The sequence below is a fragment of the Equus przewalskii genome, chromosome X (genome assembly GCF_037783145.1).
Source record: "Equus przewalskii isolate Varuska chromosome X, EquPr2, whole genome shotgun sequence".
Taxonomy (NCBI): domain Eukaryota; kingdom Metazoa; phylum Chordata; class Mammalia; order Perissodactyla; family Equidae; genus Equus; species Equus przewalskii.
The window spans coordinates 75,258,897-75,282,742 of NC_091863.1; the positions used below are offsets into that span (position 1 = coordinate 75,258,897).

The 23,846-nt window shown below is 36.8% G+C and overlaps 1 long non-coding RNA gene and 2 other non-coding genes across 6 annotated transcripts in view; 1 reads left to right on the forward strand and 2 right to left on the reverse strand.

Annotated features, from left to right (window-relative positions):
• Window positions 1-1,652: 1,652 nt before the first annotated feature.
• The window catches only part of LOC139080951 (uncharacterized), a 158,723-nt gene continuing 136,529 nt past the window's right edge, over window positions 1,653-23,846 (forward strand). For all 4 annotated transcript variants that reach the window (XR_011535842.1, XR_011535844.1, XR_011535843.1 and 1 more), the window contains exon 1: window positions 1,653-1,777. This is a non-coding gene — a long non-coding RNA (uncharacterized lncRNA). The remainder of the gene's footprint in view (window positions 1,778-23,846) is intronic.
• On the reverse strand, window positions 2,780-2,882 carry LOC139081233 (U6 spliceosomal RNA). Its single transcript, XR_011536356.1, has one exon. It is a non-coding gene; the product is annotated as a U6 spliceosomal RNA (small nuclear RNA).
• LOC139081231 (U6 spliceosomal RNA) lies at window positions 14,773-14,879 on the reverse strand. The gene has a single exon (XR_011536354.1). It is a non-coding gene; the product is annotated as a U6 spliceosomal RNA (small nuclear RNA).

The window sequence follows — 23,846 nt, forward strand, 5'->3', positions numbered from 1 at the left end:
TCCTATTTTATTCTTTTCCATGGAAGATTGAAGTTTTTTCACTTCGGAAGACTATTACAGCTTTTATATTTGGCTTGATACTTCACAGTGACTCGCTGTATATACCATATGAAATGCATGGCCGGAAATTTAATGAGTAAAAGACAGAAATGTCGAGCTTAATTTTAAATGTTGATGTCTGGCAAACTTTGCAAGATTTTTATGGTTCACTAGGTTCTAGGGAAACATGAATTTATGATTTAATCTCTTTTGCATTTTAGATGCCTCTACAATAAACTTGGTAGACAAGTAACTGCTACCTATTGACATGGATATAATGCACATTTGAGTCGCAGTTATAGAACAACACATACATAAAATAAAATTAACAGCTAAATACTGTATCACTGAGTCCAATATAAATATGCACGCTAGAAGAGATTTCCTTTTGGCATGGATATTTCTAACTTTTATGATCAACCACAGGAACAAATAAGCATACTAATTTTTCAGATGTATAATTAATCTAGTAATACTAGTTGGAAGAAAATGAGTAATTCTCCCCCAAAAATATTCTATGGATCTAAAAACGATGCAATTAATATATTCTCAATCAGTATTTTCAGATAAGTTCATTGTTATAGTCTCTGAAAGCAAAAGAAAATTGAGTATTTACTAGTCAAGGTTAAATTCGACCTTTTATTAATGGTGCAGGAGGAAGAAATTTATTCACAGCCCTAACAAACTTTTGCTATTATTTTAAGTAGCAACTTCCACTGGCTTAACATTAAAATTTAAATATGAATTACGAATTATAGTTGCAGCAGAAGTTTTGACAATTATACATAATTACACCTTGAAAAGAGGGAGTTTGCTTTTAATCATCCTTTAGAGGGAATAAGCAGGGTGCCGTTTTATAAATGTTTGATTTACCTATCCAAAAGAATGTACTTTGAAGAGACTAGCGATCAGTTGCTGTCAGCAGTCTGTCCATAAAAAAAAGAACTCTTTCACCAGGTGGTGCCTCTTCTCTCCTTGTACAAATAGGTAGAGGATTCTTCCAGTCCCCTTTTTTCAGCATACGTTTCTTAATCACCCCCCTATACCAAACACTGCAGTAGGCACTGGAGAACTTTTTCCTTTTTCCATTCTTTCCCCATGTTAGGTCCCACAGAGCATGACATAAACGTGCTATTCACTGTTTACCACTTCACTACAAATTAAAATGGTTCATTTGCATTCATAATGTGTTATTTGGGAGAATTATAGCCAAGTATACATGAAGTGAACACATGACATTATATATCATTACATGGTGTTAGGCTTTTATTATTGTCCTTGCTGTTTTTGAAACAATGCCTGAAGAAAGAGTGAAAGCAAAATGACTAGCCTACATTCCTAGCCTTACACAAAAGTTCTCTAAGGCAGACAAGATTTGTACTGGTTTTGTCTTCCCTTCTGACATCATCCATAGTGCAGATTTTCTACTTAGTTGAAGAAATCTCCTGAACCTATTTTTTGTGGCAGTGCCTCAAGGTAACTCATCTAATTTAGCCAAAGGAGTTCCCTGATTATCCTTTGAGTTAAGGGAACATTCTTAGGCGGGGTTTGGAGACACTTGAATGAAGATCCAGAGTTAAACAGAGATTGTAAACAGGAAGTAATATCAGGACCAAAAAAAGTCAGGCAGGTTCTCTAGCCAAAGTTGGGTGTGCTGAAAATCAGAATCAAAGGATAGCTTCTGATTTTGGGTTATTACAAATAGTGCTGCTGTGAACATCCTCATGTGCGTCTTTTGGTGAGTATATGTCAGCATTCCGGGTGGTATATATCTGGGAGTAGAATTACTATATCACAGAGTAGGTATATGTTCAGTTTTAGTAAACGCTTTCCAAAGTGCACCAATTTACACTCCTACAGCAATGTATGAAAGTTCTAGTTGCTCCAACACTTTCAAACAGTTATTTGGTATTATCTGTCTTTTTCATTTTAGCCATTCTCATGGGTGTATGGTGGTATCACACTGTGATTTTGATTTAGATAACCTGAAGGACTAATGAAATAGGGAAAGTTTTCATGTGTTTTTTTCCCCTTGGATGTCCCACTTGTGAATATTTATTCAAGTATTTTGTTCATTTTTATTTTTTTGTCTGCTCTTTCTTTATAGATTTTTAGGAGTTTTTGCTAATATTGTATATTTGTGTTATATATCATTTTTTCAATAAAATTTTCATTTTAAAATAATTTAAATTAGAAAAATTGAGAAGATAGTCATTATACCTCCTTAGACTCCTTTTGAGTATAACAGTTTCTCACACTTTTCTTGTTTTTGATGAACTTGACAGTTCTGAGGAGTACTGGTCAGGTATTTACAGAATGCCCCTCGAGTGGGGTTTGGGGATGCCTTCTTATTATTATGTAATGCCAATTTATTTCTCCAGTAATGTTTCGAGCCATAAAATCTTTTTTGTCTCATAATAGTGTAGCCATACCAATTTTCTTTTGATTATTGCTTACAAGGTATGTCTTTTACTGTCTTTTTTTATTTTCAAACATCTGTGTCCTTATAAGTGCCCTTCAATTTCTACTTAAAGAACATATACTTTTTAATCCACTCTGACAATTGTAGTCTTTTAGTTAGATTATCAGTTGCATTTAAAGTGATTATTGATATATGTGGCTTCTATCTACCATCTTATTATTAGTTTTATATTTATCCCAACTATTTCATCTTCCTTTTTCTCTGCATTCTTGTCTTCTTTTATACTAGTCAAATACATTCTCTTATTCCTTTTCTTCTCAAAATATGAAACATTTCATGAATTTTCATGTCATCTTTGAGTACAGACCTTGTTAATCTTCTCTGTATCATATTAACTTTAGTATGTGTACTGCTAGAGTGAAAATGGCATTTTTTAAACTAGAAGTTTTGATTTAGTGTAACTTTGTGATTTAAAAAAGTGGATATTATTTTGGACAATACACTACGTAAAGCAAAATCCACAACAGTTCACTTTCATGTAAGATGTTTTTTCCCCTAAGTAGCCAAACCACAATAACAGATTGTATCGTAGATACTCAAAAAAAGTGATGATGTCTTTATCACTATATTTGTGAACAACCTAGTGGGTGCCCATGTGATTAAAATAATACATGTATAATTATTTAAATGATGCAAATTATAAAAAAATATTAAGAATTGTGAAGGTTCTGGGATTTTCCATACTTGTATACTAAGCAGTTATCTTGCTATTTCATGGATACTGGCAGAAAACAAAAGACTACTGGGTCAGAGTCAAAGGACTTTATTATTTACAGCACAGTAGCCAGCATGATCTTCACGCTTCTGTCAGTTGCCTTTGCCCCAAGTCCCACGGGGGTGACATGGAGTGGTCCTATGTGAATTCTGCACATGTACTGGATTTGTATAACAGCTGAAGAACACTGAGCTCAGGGAACCAGAATCTTTTACAATGGTCTGTAAACAAACCTGCCTGAACTTTGCCCTAGGAGATATTATCTTTAGTACACTGGAGAATAAACAAACCTGCTCTTTGCCCTGAAGGGAGTCAGCATCTTTATCTTCCAAAGCCAGCTGCTATATAAATATATTTGAAAATATGGGAGAGAACAAAAGCTGATAGTGCCTCTGCTCAGAAGACACGCAGAGACATTGGAGACTCATGGAGAATTGTTTCCCACATAAATTCGTGTGGTAAGAGATGAATTTAAAAATGCAATCCTCAGTGTTAAAAATCACCATTCTTATTCCACTCTATTATGCTGTTTCACAATATTGATCCAGGGTCATAAATGACAAAAAGTGGAAGATCAGATTACTTGAATGGAAAGTATTGTCTCATCAAAAGATTCATGGATGGTAAGAGATTAATAATTCTTGTTTTAGAAAGCTAAACCACTCAGGCGAGTTGGCCATCTGTTTCTATTCCAGAAAGCTATCTGGAGAATATTTCTGATCTTTCCTTGGTAGCCTGCAGTTGTAGATTATTTGCAAAAATAGTTGAAGTCATTCTCCTCCCTGGATCCATGCCCCTTTGCAATGTGACTTTGCAACTCCCTCCTTTAAGAGGAGGAGTTTATTTCCTCATCCCTTGAATCTTGGTTATTAGACTTTAAGCAGCAGAATGTGGCTGAAATGATGTTGTGACTGTTCTGAGCCGAGGTCTTGAGAGGTCTTGTACACTGCTGCTCTCTCTCAGAACCCTGTTTAGGTACCCGGTGAACAGTTCAGACTAGCCATCTCAATGATGACAGGGATGTGGCCTATTTGCCAATGTTTCGTTCGCTGACAGCAAGCTAAATTTAAGAAGTAAAACTACCTAGCTGACCTACAGCTGACTACAATACATTAGTTAGCCCAGTCAAGACAGGAAGAACTGTCTGGTTTGAGTTCAGACAAAATCGTTGATTCATAAATCATGAGCTAAATAAATAGTTATTGTTCTAAACCACCAACTTTTGGGGTGGTTTAATATTCAGGAGGAGCTAATTGCTACATTATATAAAATATTAGTTTATTACCCCCCAAATTCATTCATTCACCGACTCTTTCAACTAATATGAATAAACACTTGTATGTGCCAGCAGTGGAAAAAACAAAAGCAATATTTCCATCTTTCTGAGATTAGTGGAGAGAGACAGAAAATAAGCAACATATAATTAAAATATATAATATTCTAGGTGGTAATAAGTGCAAAGGGAAAAAGTAAAGTTTTTTTTTTAATTGTGGTAACATTGGTTTATAGCATCATGTAAATTTCAGGTGTACATCGTTATATATTTTGATTCCTGTGTAGATTACATTGTGTTCACCACCCAAAGACTAATTACCATCCATCACCACACACATGTGCTTAATCACTCCTTTCCTCCTCCTCCCTCCCCCCTTCCCCTCTGGTAACCACCAATCCAATCTCTGTTGCTATGTGTTTGTTTGTTGTTATTCTTATCTTCTACTTATGAGTGAGATCGTACAGTATTTGACTTTCTCCCTCTGACTTAGTTCACTTAGCATTATACCCTCAAGGTCCATCCATGTTGTCACAGATGGCCGGATTTCATAATTTCTTACAGCTGAGTAGTATTCCATTGTGTAGGTATACCACATCTTCTTTATCCATTCGTCCTTTGATGGGCACCTAGGTTGCTTCCAAGTCTTGGCTATTGTGAATAATTGTGAATAATGCTGTGATGAACATAGGGGTGCATGTACCTTTACACATTCATGCTTTCATGTTGTTTGGATAAATATCCAGCAGTGGAATAGCTGGATCATATGGTAGATCTACTAATTTTGGGGGGAGTCTCCATACTGTTTTCCATAGTGGCTGCACCAGTTTACACTCCCACCAGCAGTGTATGAGGGTTCCCTTCTCTCCACATCTGCTCCAACACTTATTGATTCCTATCTTGTTAATTATAGCCATTCTTACCAGAGTGAGGTGATGTCTCATTTAGTTTTGATTTGCATTTCCCTGATAATGATGTTGAACGTCTTTTCATGTACCTGTTGGCCATCTGTACATTTCTTTGGAGAATTGTCTGTTCGGATGTTTTGCCCATTTTTTAATTGGGTTGTTAGTTTTTTTGTTGTTGAGATGTATGAGTTCTTTGTATATTTTGGATATTAACCCCTTATCAGATATATGGTTCGCAAATATCTTCTTCCAATTGTTAGGTTGTCTTGTTGATGGTTTCCTTTGCTGCGTAGAAGCTTTTTAGTTTGATGTAATCCCATTTGTTTATTTTTTTCTATTATTTCCCTTGCCTGGTCAGACATGGTACTTGAAAATATGCTGTTAAGACTAATGTCAAAGAGCATGCTGCCTATGTTTTCTTTTAGAAGTTTCACGGTAAAGTTTATAATTACATATCAGGTGGTCAGAGAAGGCCTCACTGAGAAGTTGACTGTTGAATATAGATATGGATGAAGTATTGGAGTAAATTATGTGGATATTTGGATGGATAGTTTCCCAGGTAGAGATAATAATAAGTGCAAAGCCATTAGGCAGATCCATACCTGGAGCACATTTTTGGGAACACTTGGAGTTGAGTGAGCAATGGGGAAAGTAGTAGGAGACGATGTCAGATAGCTAACAGGGGACTAGATCCTGTATCAATTTACTTTGACTTTTACTTGGAGTACTATTAGAAGCCTTTGAAAATGTTTTTTAGTTTTTCCCTCTTTCACTGGAAGATTCTGAAGAAGGGCCATGATATGAGTTGGATTCAGTTTTGACAGGGTCATTCTGACTTCTGTGCTGAGAAGAGACTGAATGGAAACAAGAGTGGAAGCAGAAAGATCAGTTAAGATGCTGTAGCAATGATGAAACACCAGAGGACTGGCAGTGAAGGTGATGAAAGGTGGTAAGATCCTGGATACTCTATATTTTGGAGGTAGAGCTGAGAGGATTTGCTTCCTGATGGATTTGGATTTGGTGTGTGAAAGAAACAGGGTAGAAGATGACTCTAAGGATTTGGTCTAAGAAACTAGAAGAATGGCATTGCCATTAATTTAAATGAGGAAGACTTCTGAAATATCAGGTTTAGGGGAGTTTACCGTTGGTTTTGGATATATTGAGTTTGAGATTGTCCACTAAATATCTAGATAGAGGCATAGAGTATGCAGCTGATTATATTAGCCTGAATTTCACAGGAGAGGTCTGGGCTGGAGATAACTCATTTTGGAGTTATTCAATATATGGAATGTTTTTAAAGACATGAGTTTAGAGAGGAGAAGAGGACCAAGTATTGAGCCCTTTGCACTTCGCCGTTTTAAGGTCTGGGTGATGAGGAAGAATAAGCGAAGTAGACTGAGAAGGAGTGATCTGTGAGGTAGGAAAAAAATTAAAAGTATATGGCATCCTGAAAACAAACAGAAAAACAGTATTTAGAGGAGGATGGACTATCAACTGTGTCAAATGCTGCTGAAACGTCAACTAAGATGAGCAGTGAGCATTGATCACTGAATTTAGCACTATGGGTCTTCTTAGCAACCTTGACACAGCCAATTTAATGAAGAGATCATAGCAAAGCCCGCCTGAAGTGGACTCAAGATAAAATAAAAAGAAATTGGAAACAGCTGGTATAGCTAACACTTTTGAGGAGTTTTGATGTAAAATGAAAGAGAAAGATGAGACATAGTTGGAGAAGGAAGTGGGGTCAACATAGGTCTTTTCCTTTTTTCTGGCTAGTGTGGGGGATCAGAATTTGCCATTTCAAAATGTATCTCTTTGGCTTGATCATTTTTAAGAACAAAAGACTCAGAGATAAACTTTGACTTTTCCCCTAACTGCCAAAAAGAATTTAAGATAGACGCCCTCTCCCAGGAAGGAGTTATCCCCATAGACAACTCTAGGTGTGGTAGACTGGGAGGAACCTCCCTAGGCCCATCTTCATCAAGTTCTCTCTCCAGTCACATTGTCTATAGACGGCCCAGCAAACATTTATTAACCAAACATTTGCTTTTCTGTCTCCATGTAAATTGCCTTCCTTCCCTTTGAAGTCCCAAACCACTACCCTCAACATCCTCCTTTGTCCTTAGCTGATGATAGTATTTAAGGTGGTGGTTTCAGCCATTTCGGTGAGTTACCCAGTTTTCCTGGGTTTCTCCCATATAAACATGTTATTAAACTTTGATTTTCTCCTGTTATTCTGTCTCACATCAATTTAATTCTTAGTGCAGCCAGAAGGACCTAGAGGGTAGAGGAATAGTTCTTCCACCATTATACTTGCTTGCTTTTGAGAGAAATAAAAACATGTTTAGATATTGGCCAGAAAAATCCAGTAGAGAGAGAGAAATTGATGATGGAGAAAACATGACACTCGTTTCTCTGCTCCGTAATAAGAATGCAAAAAGAGTCTTCTATTTTCCACTACAAATTTTCTTTCCTTCATTCAGGATTGAACAGCCATGGGGCAAAGTGGGAATGAACTCATTATTATAGCATACTAATAGGAGAAAGGCATTTCTGGCTTGGTCAAAATGGCCAAGAGCAACTTTCTTTGTGTTTCAACTGTCCGCACGTATGAAGAGAAAGAAAATTTTTTTTAAAAAGTAGGGAGAGGTGGAGAAGATGAATGAACATTTTGTAGCTCTCTGTTTTCCTTGCCCCTCACACACTGGCTTTTCATGCTACGTGGCAGTTGCTGCATACGTGCTCTGGCTAGGTGCTGCCTTCACAGCTTGTGTGCTCAAAGGAGCTATAATGACATGGCAACTGATTATATGAATATGCATCTGCATGACTTCATGCTCACCCTCCCATTTGCTAGTTTTCAAGATTACTAATGTGTAATTATAGTTAGCAAATACATTTAGGCGAAAGGGGCCCACTGGAGCTGCAGCAATGCAGAATAATAAGATCACCTTATCCGAGCTGCGCCAACAGCACCAGGGGACATGAGATGAAGCCATGAGCCTGGGCAGTCAGACTGCCAGCCTGCTAATTAGGAATCCAGGACTTTGTTTTTATCTCAGCTGTTGACTCACTGACTCGCTCTGCCCTCAGCAAGTCATTTTGTCCCCTTGGCATTATCATCATTACAAAAGACATAATGATTCCTGCCTCCTTGGATATATTGATGGTTAATACATATTCAACAGCTCAAAAAAAGTGGGAGGAAAATGCCTTACAATTCAAGGTATAACAAAGGCAATGTTTCTCTTGAAATAATGGCAGTTTGTTTTCATCTTGTGGATAAAATTTTATTTTTTTACAGAAAAGCATCAAGACTTGAAAATATAAAACTCTCAAATGCTAATTTCAAAGTTTTCTCTTTTAGGGGGTGGATACTGAAGTTTAACAAGGGATCATGGGCCTAGAAAGCCTTCCCCCTTCTCGTTTCGTCAAGGAGTGTCAGCTGACTCCATGGGGACTTATTTGCAACACAGGAAAGAACTTTGGGGTATTATGTTTCTGATGAGAGGGGTTAATTGTTAACCAGCTATAAATATCACTGCAAAATGTAAGCTTCATTCTAATCAAGTTGATTTCTCCACAGCTCGACGGGAAGCAGCCATATCAATTCCGAGTGCCTTCTGTTAGGCTCACGTCATTTAATCCACTTCTAGCCCTGCGTCAGCTTTATGGAGCCTTTCACCAAATCCTGAGTACTTTCCCCTTACTCTTCCAAACAAAACATAAATATGCTATTTCAATTTATTCCTTTATTCATCGATTAAACATTATTTTTTGAGCAGCTACTATGTTTTAAGTATAGTGCTGAGGACAGGTTAGTAAAATAGACATGGTTTTATCCTCACGGAGCCTACCAAGGTAGCAAAGAGAAGACATGAAAATTTATGAGAATATTTTGCATGTGGAAAAAAGAAAAATAAACATTTCTGATTCAGAAGGCAGATTGTGGTAGTTAGTAGCACTGTCCCCAATTCCTCTCTGGCCCCTTCCTTGAAAGAGGAGTTTATATCCCCAGTCATTTCCATGTGACTTGCAATACATTTCTGTGGAGGAAGCATACTTCCTTGCCCTGTTGACATCAGGTTGGGCCATGTGGTTTGCTTTGGATAAACAAATACAAGCACAACTGACATCATGCCAGTCCTAACGAAAAGCTCTAAGAGCCATCAAGTGGTTTTGTAAATTCTCTTGCCATCCCCCCACCATGAGAGTAGTAGGTCCAGATTGGGAGCTGCTTCTCAGCCTGGCTCTAGGAAGGAAGAAGTCACGTGGAGCAGCACCAGAGTTGCTGCCAACCTGTAGCTAACATGCAATGCAAGTGAAAATTAAATCTTTGTCATTGTAAATTGCTGAGATTCTTGGATCATTTGTGGCCACAGCAAAGCCAACTAATACAGAGCTTTTCATTCTTAAAGCTGACTAGTTCTGAAGAGTTTGGGCATTTAGATCTTCACAGAAGGATATTCTTCTCCCCATTTTTGTCTCTAGTTGGATCACTTTCACTAAGTGAAATGAGCAATGCTTCAACCCAACTTCGGTTTCTTCCCAAGCTCTCAATATATGGTAAATTCTTTATCACCGTGAGACAGCATAAGACATCACTCATTTGTTTTCGAATTCAGAGATTTGCACTTCTTTTTGTGAGGAAGATTGGCCCTGAGCTAACATCTGTTGACAGTCTTCCTCTCTTTGCTTGAGGAAGATTGTTGCTGAGCTAACATCTGTGCCAATCTTCCACTATTTTATGTGGGATGCCACCACAGTGTGGCTTGACGAGTGGGATCTGAACCTACCATCCCTGGGCCACTGAAGTGGAGCATCGAACTTAACCACTACATCACTGGGCCAGCCCCCAGAGATCTGTACTTCTTTTGTGTGTGAAATAACCTTTATATTGTAGAGAAAAATGTGTTGAACAATGAGTTGTAAAGTTTGGTAGTGCATCTCTTTTTATGAAGCAAATTGTGATGAAACAAAATCCATGTTGGTTTGTAACCAATGAACCATTTCAAGGGGAGGGTATAATCTGCAATAAGAAGGCAAATATTAAGGGGCTAAAATTAGGAATAGATCTTATGTGCGTTATAATAAAATTTCTCTTTTCGTTTCACAGTATTCTTTATGAAGTAAAAATATATTTTAGGTCTAGAATTGAAAACTATTGCATTATAACTTTTTTCTGGATTGGTCTTTATTATAGAATATTATAGAACATTATTCAGTGTTAGAATTGGAAGAGACTTTAGAGATAACTTAGTTCAGTCCTCTCACTTTATAATAAAAGAAACTTGTGGGGTGAAATTAAGTTGCTTAACTTGAAGTTTCACAGTGGTCCGTGGCAAAGCTGGGATTCTAGAACCAGGCCTGCTGACGCCAAGTCTACATTTCCTCTCACTGCACTGCACCACCTCCGTCACAGAGTCTCCTACTTGGGAGCATATGAAAATAAGAGCACTATATGTCAGTATTCTACTAAACATTTTGGCTACATAATCCCATTGAATCCTCAAAATAGCCCATTTTACCAATGAGTGAACAGGTTAATGAGGTTAACTAATGATTAATAAGCCCAAGAACTTACAGTAAATGGCAGAGTCGGGATTTGAATCTGGGCATTCCGGCTCTAGGATCAGTTTTCTATGCCACTATATTCTAGTGCTTGCACTACAGGGAAAAGAAAAGACTATAATATTAAGGTGAGGGAAAAAAATGGATATAGAACCAGCAATCACACAATGTTATTTTTTAAAAAATCAGTACTTTTATAAAATCATCTGTAGTCTTAAGTTCACCTGTAAACTATCATGATTAATTTACTAAGCTCTATAGGGGTGCTAGGACCCAGTTTAGAAGGCTCTGGCCTAGTTTGCTCCCACTGAGCGTTGAGCAGACAATGGCGAATTACATGGAACTATGAAGGGCAAATTTGCCTAGAGCCCACCAGCGCCTTATCTCAGGAGGAACTGCGCTATAAGCATATTCTGAGTGCCACCATCCTCTAAATGCTTTTACTAAGCAAAACAAAACATTTAGTAGGCATTTGTAAGAGAGCAGAATTACTAGGTCACGGTAATTCTGTGGAAACTGTGAATTCTTTCAGTGTACTCTGCGCCCCTTAGGCTGCATTAGAAGTTGGAGCCCACTTGAAGGGAGGTGCTGAAGGATTAGTCTCAATTCACATTTTAACAAAGGTTTCCATTTCCTGGGGCTCTTTTGCCCAAAGGACCCTGCCTAAACACTCCCACCATACCTTGGCATGAAACTTTAATGGATATTTACTCATGAAATGACTCTAACTCAGGCAGTTGGAAATGTTTTATTTGACTTGGCCTAAGTATCATTAACACAATTGTGCAGAGTAAGTGAAGAAGAAAATGTAGGTTGATGGTAAAACCCTTCAAGTATGCCTTTCACCCATTATCCAGGTAAAGCTATATCAGAAACTGTCAACCTGAATGGCACCATTTCATCACCCATGTGCTTTTTCAACTTGCTTGCTTTATTCTCTGGAGAGCTATGTTCAAGTTCCATGACAACCGCTGATCCTGCTTTGCAACTACCTTTGTGTCTGAGTGATAGACACACAGGTTAGCATGGCCTGCACTATACTGTAAATTGCATGAGGTTGTTGAGTGGTTAAGACCATGAGCTTTAGAGTCAGAGGTATCTGGGTTCAATTCCCTGCCCCGTGCCTGATTAATTTTCTGACCCTGGTGAAAATCAGTTAAACTGGCTGAACCTTTGTTTCCTCTTCTGTACAATTGGGGAAGAAATAATACCTACATCCCAAGAAGTTGTTCATCAATTCAACAAATATTTGAATCTACTTTTTACCACATGGATGAATAATAAGCAAAAAGACATAAGGAAATAGTATAGAAAAAACTGTAGAATAGTGTAAGCGGATGGATAGTGCTGGGGTAGGAGTTGGGAGGACAGACCTTTTATTAAAAATAAAATGGTGTTGGGGAGGAAAATTTTTTCTCCACCCTTCTAGGTTCTTCTGGTTGGTCTAAGAATTAAATTGACATGAGACTGATTAACAGGAGAAAATCAAATTTAATTTCATAGGTATAGAGGCTCCATAAGAATGTGAGGCTGAAAGGTAGTCAGGCAATTGAGGTTTATATGCCTCTCCTGAGCTAAGGAGAAGGAGTAGGGGTCTGGGACTTCAAAGGTGAGGAAGATATTTCACAGGGAAATGAGAAGAGGAAACGCGTGGTAAAGAAATGTTTGCTATGCCGTGCAGAGACAAAGGGACAAAGAGAGGAATGTGAAAAAACAGGCCTTGCCTTCCCCTCAGTTTACCACACCTATCTCATATTCTTTGCAATTATCTTTGGTGATAGCTCTCCTTCCTGGAATAGACCCTCTATCTAAATTATTTTAGGCAGTTAAGAGGGAGGTAAAAAGAAAACCTTCCTGAGTCTTCTGTTTCTTAAAAATAATCAGCCTAAAATAATCCTCATGCCAAAGAGACATATTTTGGGGTGGCAAATTTTGCTTCCCTACAATGGTCAGGGTAGGCCTCAGATGAATAAAGAGTTGGACAATGGTCTTTACTTGGAGTGAGAAAGGGACCCACTGTGGGTTACTGTGAAGAGGAGTGACATGGCCAACTTTACATTTAAAGGGATATTTCTGGCTGCTATGTTGGAAATAGATTATAAGGGGGCAAGAGGAGAAACAAGGAAATAAGCGAGGAGGCTGTTATGGTGATCTAGGGAAGGATGACAGTGGCTCAGAACCTCAGAACAGGGTGGTGGTAGTGGAGACGGTGAGAAGTTGTCAGATTCTAGGTAATTTTACAAGTGGAGGATAAGATATGCCATGTGAGAAGAAGAGACAATTAAGGAAGATTCTGAGTATTTTTGCCTGAGCAACTAGAAGGATGAAATTGCTATCCAGTGAGATGGGGGAAGCTGTGGATGGAGCAGGTGTATGTGTGTGGAGAAAGATCAAGAGCTTAGTTTTGGGAGGAATTGAGTTTGAGATGTTTATTAGATATTCAAGTAGAAAAGTTGAGTAGACAGTCAGTTATATGAGTCTGGAGTTCAGGAAAGAAGACTGGGCTGAAGTTATAAGTTTGGGATGTTGTGAGGATTAAAGTGAATGTATATAAAGCACCAAAAACTATATGTGACACATAATGAAACTCAATATATTTTAGATTGAAATCATCTAATCATAATACAACAATTATAATTCTCACTATCTGCCTAGCACAGTGCCTGGCACTTAGTAGGCTTCATACACATGTATGAAGTAGGCAAAGAGGAACAAGACTTCAGGCGACTCTCTATGTGGGGGATTTTTGAGAGTGCAACACAGGAAGGGACCATAATGCAATTTTTTCCTTTAAAATGAATTTTATAAGTTGATCATTTTTAATTTCACACATATATGTTCAGAAATAAATAGGGTTACTCCAAGCACAAACACCAATCCTTGCTCTAGGTTTACTGCTGTCTGTTTTCTACCCGGAAGATTCAAACAAGATTTCGTTGATTTTGTTTTTTATTTTATTTTTATAAAAAGGCAGTACACTCCTTCAGAAGTTCAAAACCCAAAGCCATACAAAAGAGGGTATACATTGAGAAGTCTTGTCTCCATCCCTGTCCCTATCCACGTCCCCTAGCCCAGAGGTGAGGCGTTGGCAAACTTTTTCTGTAAAGGGCCAAATAATAAATATTTTAGGCTTGCAGGCCAATTGGTCTCTGTTGCAGTTACCCAATTCTGCCATTGTGGTGCAAAAGCAGCCACAGACAATGCAGAAACAAATGGTATGGCTGTGTTCCAATGAAACTTTGTTTATAAAACTAGGCAGCCGGTTTGCTGGCCATAATTTTCTATCCCTGCTCTAGGTAATCATTTTTATTAGTTTATTTTGTTTATTTATGCAAATACAAGCAAATGTGAGTGTATATTCTCATGCTCCCTTTCATATACAAAAGTTAACCTAAGATATACCACTGTTGCATACCTTAAAACAGTACTTTTTATTGTATATTTTGCATGTTTTTCTATATCAATACATAGAGAATGTCATCATTTTTTCTGTCAGCATTATAACCCATTGTATGGATGTAACAGAGTTTATTTAATCAGTCTCCATTTGATAGACTCTTATATTTTTCTAATCCTTTGCAATCACAAACAAAGCCCAATGAAAGATGTTGTAAATACATAATTTCGTATGCGTGAAAGTTTAGCTGAAGGACAAATTTCTAGACTTGGGATTGCTAGATCAAGGGGTAAATGCATTTGTAATTTTGGAAGATATTGCTGGATTCACCATGCTGGAGGTTCTACCAGTTTCACTTTCAGCACAATATATAAAAGTGCCTGTTTCAAAATTATGAAATGCTTTGTGAATTGGCGTGCCATTCTAGCACAGAGGCCATGTTAATCTTCTCTGAATCATTCCGATTACAGTATACATGCTGTTGAAGTGAGCACCATGAAGGCATTTTTAGTTTGATAATGGATGAATGCTTTTAGGTGGCATGTAGCCAAAGACAGGGCAGACCATAAAACTCCTCTTTCCTGAGGAGTTGAAAGGGAGACAAGATTTTTCTGGACAGCAGCAGGCTTTCTTCTTTCCAGAGTGCTGATTGGAGCGGAGCCACATCATCGCCTAAAGTTCCAGCAATATGTGAATCTGTTCACTAGCTAATGGGAATGTAAATGGCCAGAGTGGTAGAGTTAACGAAGACTCTAATCTTTGAGCGACTGTGCGCAAAGATATAATTCTCTGCTGACTGTAATTAACATGGACTGCAGTAGGATTCAGTAAAGGACAAGGAATGATGCAGAGCTGGTTGATAGAAGAGGGGATCTGGATGGGATCAAGTAAAAAATAATTTAAAGGTAATAAAAAGAGTCAATATTTATTAAGTGGCGTTATAGGGCCAGACACTTCATTAAGTTATATATATAATATAAGTATACAAGTTATATATATAAGTATATATAATTTATTGTCACAACTCTATGTAGTAAGTATTGTTATTATATTTACTGTACAGATTTTTTTTTTTTTTTTTTTTTTTGCTGAGGAAGATTTAGCACCAAGTAACATCTCTTGCCAATCCTCATCTTTTTGCTTGAGGAAGATTGTTGCTGAGCTAACATCTGTGCCAATCTTCCTCTATTTTGTGTATGGGATGCTGCCACAGCATGGCTTGATGAGCTGTGTGTAGGTCCATGCTTGGGATCTGAATCTGTGAACCCTGGGCGGCCGATGCAGAGTGCACAAACTTAACCACTATGCCACCAGGCTGACCCAACTTTACAGATTTTTAAACCAAGACAACTCGCCCAATGTCATATCCTTTGTAAGTGCAGAGTTGGGATCTGATCCCTGCTGCATGGGATTATTTTCTTCTGGGCTATCTTGACCAGCTTTCAGGGTTAGGGGACAATTTCAGAATTAGTTAAGAAAAGTAGAATCTTGACAGGATGTAGACTCAGGGAAATATAATCTTTCCTGTCTTTGTGAAGAAGTTGATCAGATATTAAGAAAAAAGTTTCTAAAATGATAATTGCAGTTAACATTCTGGTACCCAAAGTGGTCAGACTAGGCCTTTAGCATCCCTTGAATGAAGGGCCCTTGGCAGCTGCAGGTGCCGCCGGCTATGCCTGCACTTAGGACTCCGGAACAAATACTTGGAAGTCTTTTCAGGGAAAAACTTCTCAGAGTTCAGAGGGTTTTGCTGACCCGGCTTAGCGATTGACATCTTGGATTCTCATGTAGAAAGCAGAGTTGTCAAGTTTGTCCTCTGTTTGCTATGTGGGCGTACCCTTATTTGGCTGCTGAGCAGTAGCTTTAGATGGCCGCTGAGCATCTGTCTGGCCTTAGCTGAGGATAACCAAAGCCCGAATTTCTGCCCCCTGCCTTTCAGCTGGTCAGGATAAGTTACTGGTATCTGTGGTAAGCCCAGAGAAGTGGCTTCAACTGTAGTTGTATCCACTCTGTATTTTCAAGGCCAACTTGCTGGGGGAGGGATGCATTTTTTTTCAATCTTAAAGTTCTATTTATAAACTGTGATATAAAATCCACTAAGAATAATGCTAAATGTTTCTCCTCTGCACACAGAAAATTATGTTCCCTGAATGCAATTTGGGGGTGAGGGAACTCTCCTCTACCCTATCATTCACTCCCTACCTTAATTGGCTGTGTAATGAGTGGAACTGAAGGGCAAGTAGAAGTGTCGGCCAAATGAGGAATCGCTGGGCTCCTTCATAGAGAATCTACAGTAAGGCATTTTCTCTGCTTTTTCTCACCCCATATTGCAGACTGTTTTGCAAATCTGGTGACCTGGTTCTAGCTCATGATTAGGGAATTAGGCTAAAAGCATAAGAAAATTTTTAAGAGGCCATAAAACTACTTTTAATTAAGCATTTATTATGTATCTGTCTGTACTGAGTACATTTTACATGTGTTAGCTCATCTAATTATCCTAATAGTCCTATGAGGTAGGTCTAATTCCTACCCCTCTTTTGCAGATGAGGACACTGACTCACAAATTTGTTCAAACATTTGAGCTTGTCAGACTCCAAAGTTTGTAGCAGTAGTGGCTAAGCTATGCTGCAGTGTCTATAAATACTACATTTTGGACAATAAATTTGATGAATGCCCCTTCATTTTCTAGATTGAGGCAGAGGTCATGGCAAATACCTTTGAAATTCACACAGTTAATTAGTGTTCTCCCCAAAAAAGTGACTGAAAGAAATAGATCTTTCTTGAATAATATTCAGCTGAGTATACTCTCCTCCCATCCTCTTCCTTGTAGGACGGCCATCTAGATAAATGATATCATGAAAATAAAGTGTAAAATTCTAGCATGTTATTTTAAATGTCAGACTTTAGAAGAAAATATGTAGGTGAGCCATGAGGGTTGTAAGTGGAGTCTATTAACGTTGTCAGCTCATGGTTCATTGACAGCACCTGCAATGTGGGCAGCAGAAGGGCAGACATTTGTCTTGGCTGGTCAAACAAAGTAGTTCAGGATACAGACATGGAGGAACTGTGTTTTTTTTAATAGTAAGTTGAACATGTGAAATTGTCATTTTAGTTGGTCAAAAATGGTTGAATATCAGCAATTCCATCTTTCAATACACTAGAAGTAGATGCCTTGAAAGTAATCAAAAATCAATATATAGAGAGAAACAAGGTGAAGAATCTGACCAGGTGGTCAATGCGTAGTTCAGAGAGAGCTGTGGCAGAGCAGAACTCACACGGTCTGGATATTCAGGCAGACTTCGGTGGTGATAGCTCTGTTAATTACAGGGTAGAGACTGAATTCTCTGTTATTTTGGAAAGACATTTTTTGACTGGCATGTGTGCTCTGATCTCTAAGACAGATCATAAGGAGCTTGACTGATTATAGCACATATTAAACATGTCTTGAAACAAATTTGAATATTCCCTGTAGTTGAATCTTTGACATATGTCTACTTGGGGGAAGTTAAGCCCTGCATATAAATAAATATGGGTCTAGGTCCTTCTGTTAACCTCTCTCAGCCTGGCATAGTGGTTAATTTCACGCATTCTGCTTTAGCAGCCTGGGCTTCACAGGTTTGGATGCCGGGCCTACACACCGTTCATCAAGCCATGTTGTGGTGGTGTCCCACATACAAAATAGAGGAAGATTGACACAGATGTTAGCTCAGTGACAATCTCTCACCAAAAAAAAGGTATGCATTTTAAGGCTTTTGATTCATATTGTCAAAATGCCTTCACATGTTTTACTGTTTTACATTCCTACCAACCACATATGTATGGAAGGCCTACATGCAATCATCAACATTAGGTATTATTAATTCTTTTTAATCTTTGTTAATCTGCTTCAGGAAAAATAGCATTTTTTTAAATTTTGCATTATTTTGTCACCATTCAAGGTATGACATTTTACTCATGTTTTTAGTCATTCGTACTTCTTTTCTGAAGTGCTTACTAATGTCCTTTGCCCAGTTTCCTATTGTGTAGTTTAGATATTTCCCAATAAGTTTTGAGGATTTTTATATATTTAGGTCATTAAGTATTTATCATCTGTGTTACAAATATTTTCCCTATTTATCCTTTTTAAAGAAAAATTTGTTGTGATGTTTTAAGTTGTAGATATGTTTTTTAATGCAAACATATTTATTCATCTTTTCATTTCCGGTTTCTAGCTTTTGTGTCATGTTTAGAATGTCCATCTTTACTCCAAGATTACACATCTATTCATTTATATTTTCATCCACAATTTATGTTTAAATTTAAATTATTTATTTGTCGATAATTTTTTCTAGCGTAAAGGGTGAGGTGTTGGTCTAAGTGTTTTGTCCGTGGTTAGCCAGTTGCTCCACAATGTTCTGCCGCGGTCATTTACATTGCCACATTAATCATATGAGTGTATGCAATGTCAAAACACGGGCTTTGGAATCTGAGGGGGATTGAAATTTCAGCTCCACCAGTGACCTGTTGTGATATTCTGAGTAAATTACATAAGCTCCCCAGTTCAATTCTAGGGTGCATAACCATCCCAGTTTGCGGGGGATTGAGATGTGTCCAGGGATTCTGGATTTTAAGTGCTAAAATTGGAACAGTCGTGAGCAAACCAGGATGGTCAGCCACGCTAGATTTTTCTTTTGTAAAAATTGAAGTAATAGCATTATCTACCTGAAATAATTGTGAGGATTAAGAGATAATGAATGTAAAGGAGTTAAAGGAATATACAGTTTGTAGCAAGTACTTACAAATCACCAAATGCTATTAATGTTCTCAATCTCTTCTGACAGTTGCGTCCCATTGTATTAATAGTTGCAGCTTTTCAATAGGGTGTAATATCTATCAGGTGGGTCAAGTCCCTCTTCACTAATAATTTCTTCCAAGATTTTCTTGGTAGGCAAATCTAATAATCATTTTTTGAGACAAAATTTAGAGACATTTAGTTTAGTTTAAAAATTGTGTAGAGGGGCCGGCCCAGTGGTGCAGCGGTTAAGTTCGCACACTCTGCTTCTCGGGGGCCCGGGGTCCGCCAGCCTGGATCCCGGGTGCGGACATGGCACTGCTTGGCACGCTATGCTGTGGTAGGCATCCCACATATAAAGTAGAGGAAGATGGGCATGGATGTTAGCTCAGGGCCAGTCTTCCTCAGCAAAAAGAGGAGGATTGGCAGCAGTTAGCTCAGGGCTAATCTTCCTCAAAGAAAAAAAATTATGTAGAGATTGTAATTGGGATTGCATTAAATTTATAGAGTAGTTTGAAGAACATGTTATGTCTCTTCATTAATGCAAGTTTTTTTTTTTAATTTCTCTCAGTAGAGCATATGGATTTCTTCATAAAATTTAAATAGTTTCTACATATATCTTATTAAGTTTATTGCTAGGTATGTCATATGTAGAATTGCTATTATTAATGTAATGATTTTAATTTATATTTTCCTGATTAATGGTAGTACAAAGGAAAGGTGTTGATTTTCCTGGATTAATTTAGTTTTGTCAATTCAATGTTTTCATATTAAAATATTGCAGTTTCCAAGAAATATAACAACTAACTAGAATGTTACTAATGATAATAATCATAATAAACCACCCACGTACCTATCACACAGCTCTGGGAGTAGAACTTCATCAATACCTTTGGCACTCCTACTGTGTCTGTGCTGGATTTGATCTCACTTCCTGGAATAGAGGAAATCATTATCCTTAGACCTGAGCCAGTCATTTCCTTACTTTTCTTATAAATTTGCCATAGGTATGTGTATCCCTGAACAATGTATCATTTGTTTTGAGCTTTGTGTAAGTGGACTCAAACTGTATGTATTCTTCTGTGACTTGCTTTCTCTGCTCAGCGTTTTATTTTTGATGTCAAAATACTGTAATAGGAAAGATGACAGGCCTACAAACTTCTTTCCCATAAAATGGTTGATATGAAAAAGAAGATGACTTATTCTAAGTTCACCTGAAAAAATAAAGCTGGGTAAATAATGAGGAAAAAATCTGAAAAATCGAAAGTAATTGGGAGAGGTTGCTGTTCAACACGTTAAAATGTACTGTAGCATTACAATAATTAAATGATACAGTCCTGGTGCTAGAACAATTTACTTGAAAAGGAAAACCAGCAAAATAACTGAGAGCTATAAAAATTTATACACGATAAAGATGGTATTTCAAACTACTAGGAGAGTAGGAGTAATTTCATAGGTAGTGATTGGATAATTATATGATTCTGGGAAAATAAATAGGTCCCTGCTTCATATCATGCATCAAAATGAATTGCAGCTGGATTAATTAATTAGGTGTAATAAATCAAACTATGTACAAATAGATATAAATAATAAGAGAAGATTTATCTGATTGCCAGTTAAAGAAATCCTTTATAAAAAAGAAAACAAAAGGAAAATACTAATGGATTTAGCATAATGAAAAATTAAAGTTTTTATGTTTTTTTAAAGCACAAACAGAATTGAAAGGCAAATGCAAAAAAGTGGTAAAAAATGGCCAGACAAATATATATGACAAATAGTGACCGTCTTAATATATTTTAATATATAAAGAGCTTTTATAAATCAATAACAATATGAAAACATGGAAATATGGAAAATTGGTATGAAAATAGAAAAATGAATAAACATGAAAAATAAGTTAAAGTCACTAATAATGATACAAATGTTAATTAAATAACTCAATACCATTTTCATGTAGTAAAAGAGTAGTAAATTTTAATAAGTAGTATCAATGAGATGGAGAAAATGGGAACTTTCATATACTACTTGTGATAATGTAGACTGGTTTAAACTTCCTGGAAAGCAATTTGACAGTATGTACCTAAAATCTTCCTTATTGCTTTGTCCCTTAAATTATACTTCTAGGAAGTTATGCTAAATAATCAGAGCTATGCATAAAAATGTAGATGAGGAGCTGGCCTGGTGGTGCAGCGGTTAAGTTCACACATTCTACTTCAGCAGCCTGGGGTTTGCTGGTTTGGATCCATGGCACGGCTTGGCAAGCCATGCTGTGGCAAGTGTTCCACATATAAAGTAGAGGAAGGTGGGCACAGATGTTAGCTCAGGGCCAGTCTTCCTCAGCAAAAAGAGGAGGATTGGCAGCAGATGTTAGCTCAGGGCTAATCTTCCTCAAAAACAAAAAAAAGCAGATGAATATTTATCTAAGTCTTGTTTATGCTAGCAGAAAATTTGAAAGAATCTACATGTCTAACACAGGGCATGGCTAAATAGCTTATAATACATCCATATCATAAAATCCTATGCGGCCATTTTAAGAAAGTATTTAATAACATGGAAAATGCTTACAAAATAAAAATAATTTAAAAAATAAAATTGCAAAAATTATGTACTGTATGATTCCAATTTTCTATAATACATTTTTTGTACATATATAATATACCTTATATGCTACATATATGTATATGTATATATATCCCATTGAATGATAGGAAGTAGATATACATAAACTGTCTCTGGGTTGCAGCATTACAGGTGACTTTTCTTCATTATGTCTTTTTTAAAAAATTAATATTGTAATCAGAATATACAATTCAAAATGCATTAAAGCCTGCGTTGTTCCTTTTTCTTTGCCTTAGAAAGAGAGAATCAAAATTTTCAAAGTGTGTGCAAACCTTTCCAGTTTATTGTGCACATCACATTTTATTGCAGTTGTTTGTTTCCTTGACTGTCCTCCTACTGAATTTTGAACTTGGTTTATTCATCTCTGTGGATACAGAGTCGCATATGGTAGATGCTTAACAAATGTTTAACCAATGGATCAATGAATTAGTGAGTGAAAGAATGAATGTATGAATATTAAGGCCAATTTTACTGTTGAGCCCTGTTTTTATATTAGATTACAATGAATCTCTAAATTACAATATTTTTATTCTGTTTAAAGACATAGTTCAGGGTTGGTTTAGGAAACTGTACCTGGTTTTAGCAATAAGTTCACTTAATTTTTTCTTGATCGTTTCAGAGCATTTTAACTTATCATAGCTACCCATAAATATGTGGTTTCTAAAATCTTATTTTTTAAGTTAATACAGGCTGAGTTAACAATTGCTGCAAAAGAATTTAAATGATCCCAATAAGCTTAAATTCCTTTTTTTCTATTGTGTTGTCGTGTTTTCCTCTTTATGTTCATAGAGATAATGTAAAGCAAATGTATACAGTATGAAGATACATTTTAATTTTGTACAGTTTTTATGCCTAGGTGCTTCTGCCTAGATGATCTCTTTCAAAAGGGTTGCTTTTAGAGTAGTTTGGTGAAAAAAAGTGTGTGCACACGCATGTGTGTATGTGTATGTGTGTGTGTGTGTGTGTGTGTAGGAGGAGTAGGAAGAGGGAAAAATCCTTTAGGTAAATATTCAAACTTTGTGATATGCAATTAAATTGAGACTGGAGTGAGGTTCTTCTTTCAGTTTTAACAAATCCTTATTAAATGACCACTTCATTTCCTTCTTATACTATATCTGGTATCTCCTCATTGTGAAATGTGTGTATTTGTGTGTATGTACATTTTAATCAAAATAATAGCATCTGATTTTTATATCTGGAAGGCGGCTTTTAGGTTTTTATTCCTTGGGGGGAAATACTATTATTTTAAAATGTATTGCCAATTATAAGACAGGTATCTTATTGAAATGCATTAAAAATCTGGTATTTTCTGGCAAGAAACATGATATGGTTTTAAAAAAAAAGACAAAGTTCTATTTTTGGCAACTAATTTCCTTCTCTTTGTATTCCAAATTTCACACTATTTCTTTTCAATCCATTATGAGAATGAATTGAGGAAGCTTAGTGTTCTGAGAAAGAGTGCGATTTTCATTTTTATTTTGTTAGGAACATGGGTATTAAAGGTAAGACCTAAAATAGCAGCAGGATTAGAAACCACAACGGCCCAGAGACAGAGAATTTTTGTTCCAAGGAATATAGTCATGTAAATGGTATTTTGTATCGATTCATAGAATGACTTCAGTTTTTTCAATGGATGATAATAATCCTGATTTTAATACTTCACATTTAACCCGAGCCTTTATTGGCAATATTTGGAATTCCTTGAGTAAATTTGACAGTATTGCAGTTAGATAATCTGGACTTAAAAATAGTTACTTGTCAATTGGAAGTAAACCAACACCAAACGAAAAATAATAACATGATAAATGAATGATTAAAATGTTTTCTTCAACAACCCCGCTTCCAGGTTACTAAGTAGGCATTGAGGACTGAGTCTGGCTCATCCAGTACCCTCACTCATCTTTGGCTACTGCGAATACCTGGTCCTACAATTTCTACATTTCTTTTCTAGTGACCTTTACCAACATTACAGTTTAGCAACACTGCTGCAAGCTGAACTTTGCCATTACCTAAAATTCTTTCAATTAAAAAAAATAAAAACTTTTTTCTTATCAAGTAGATTGAGGATTGA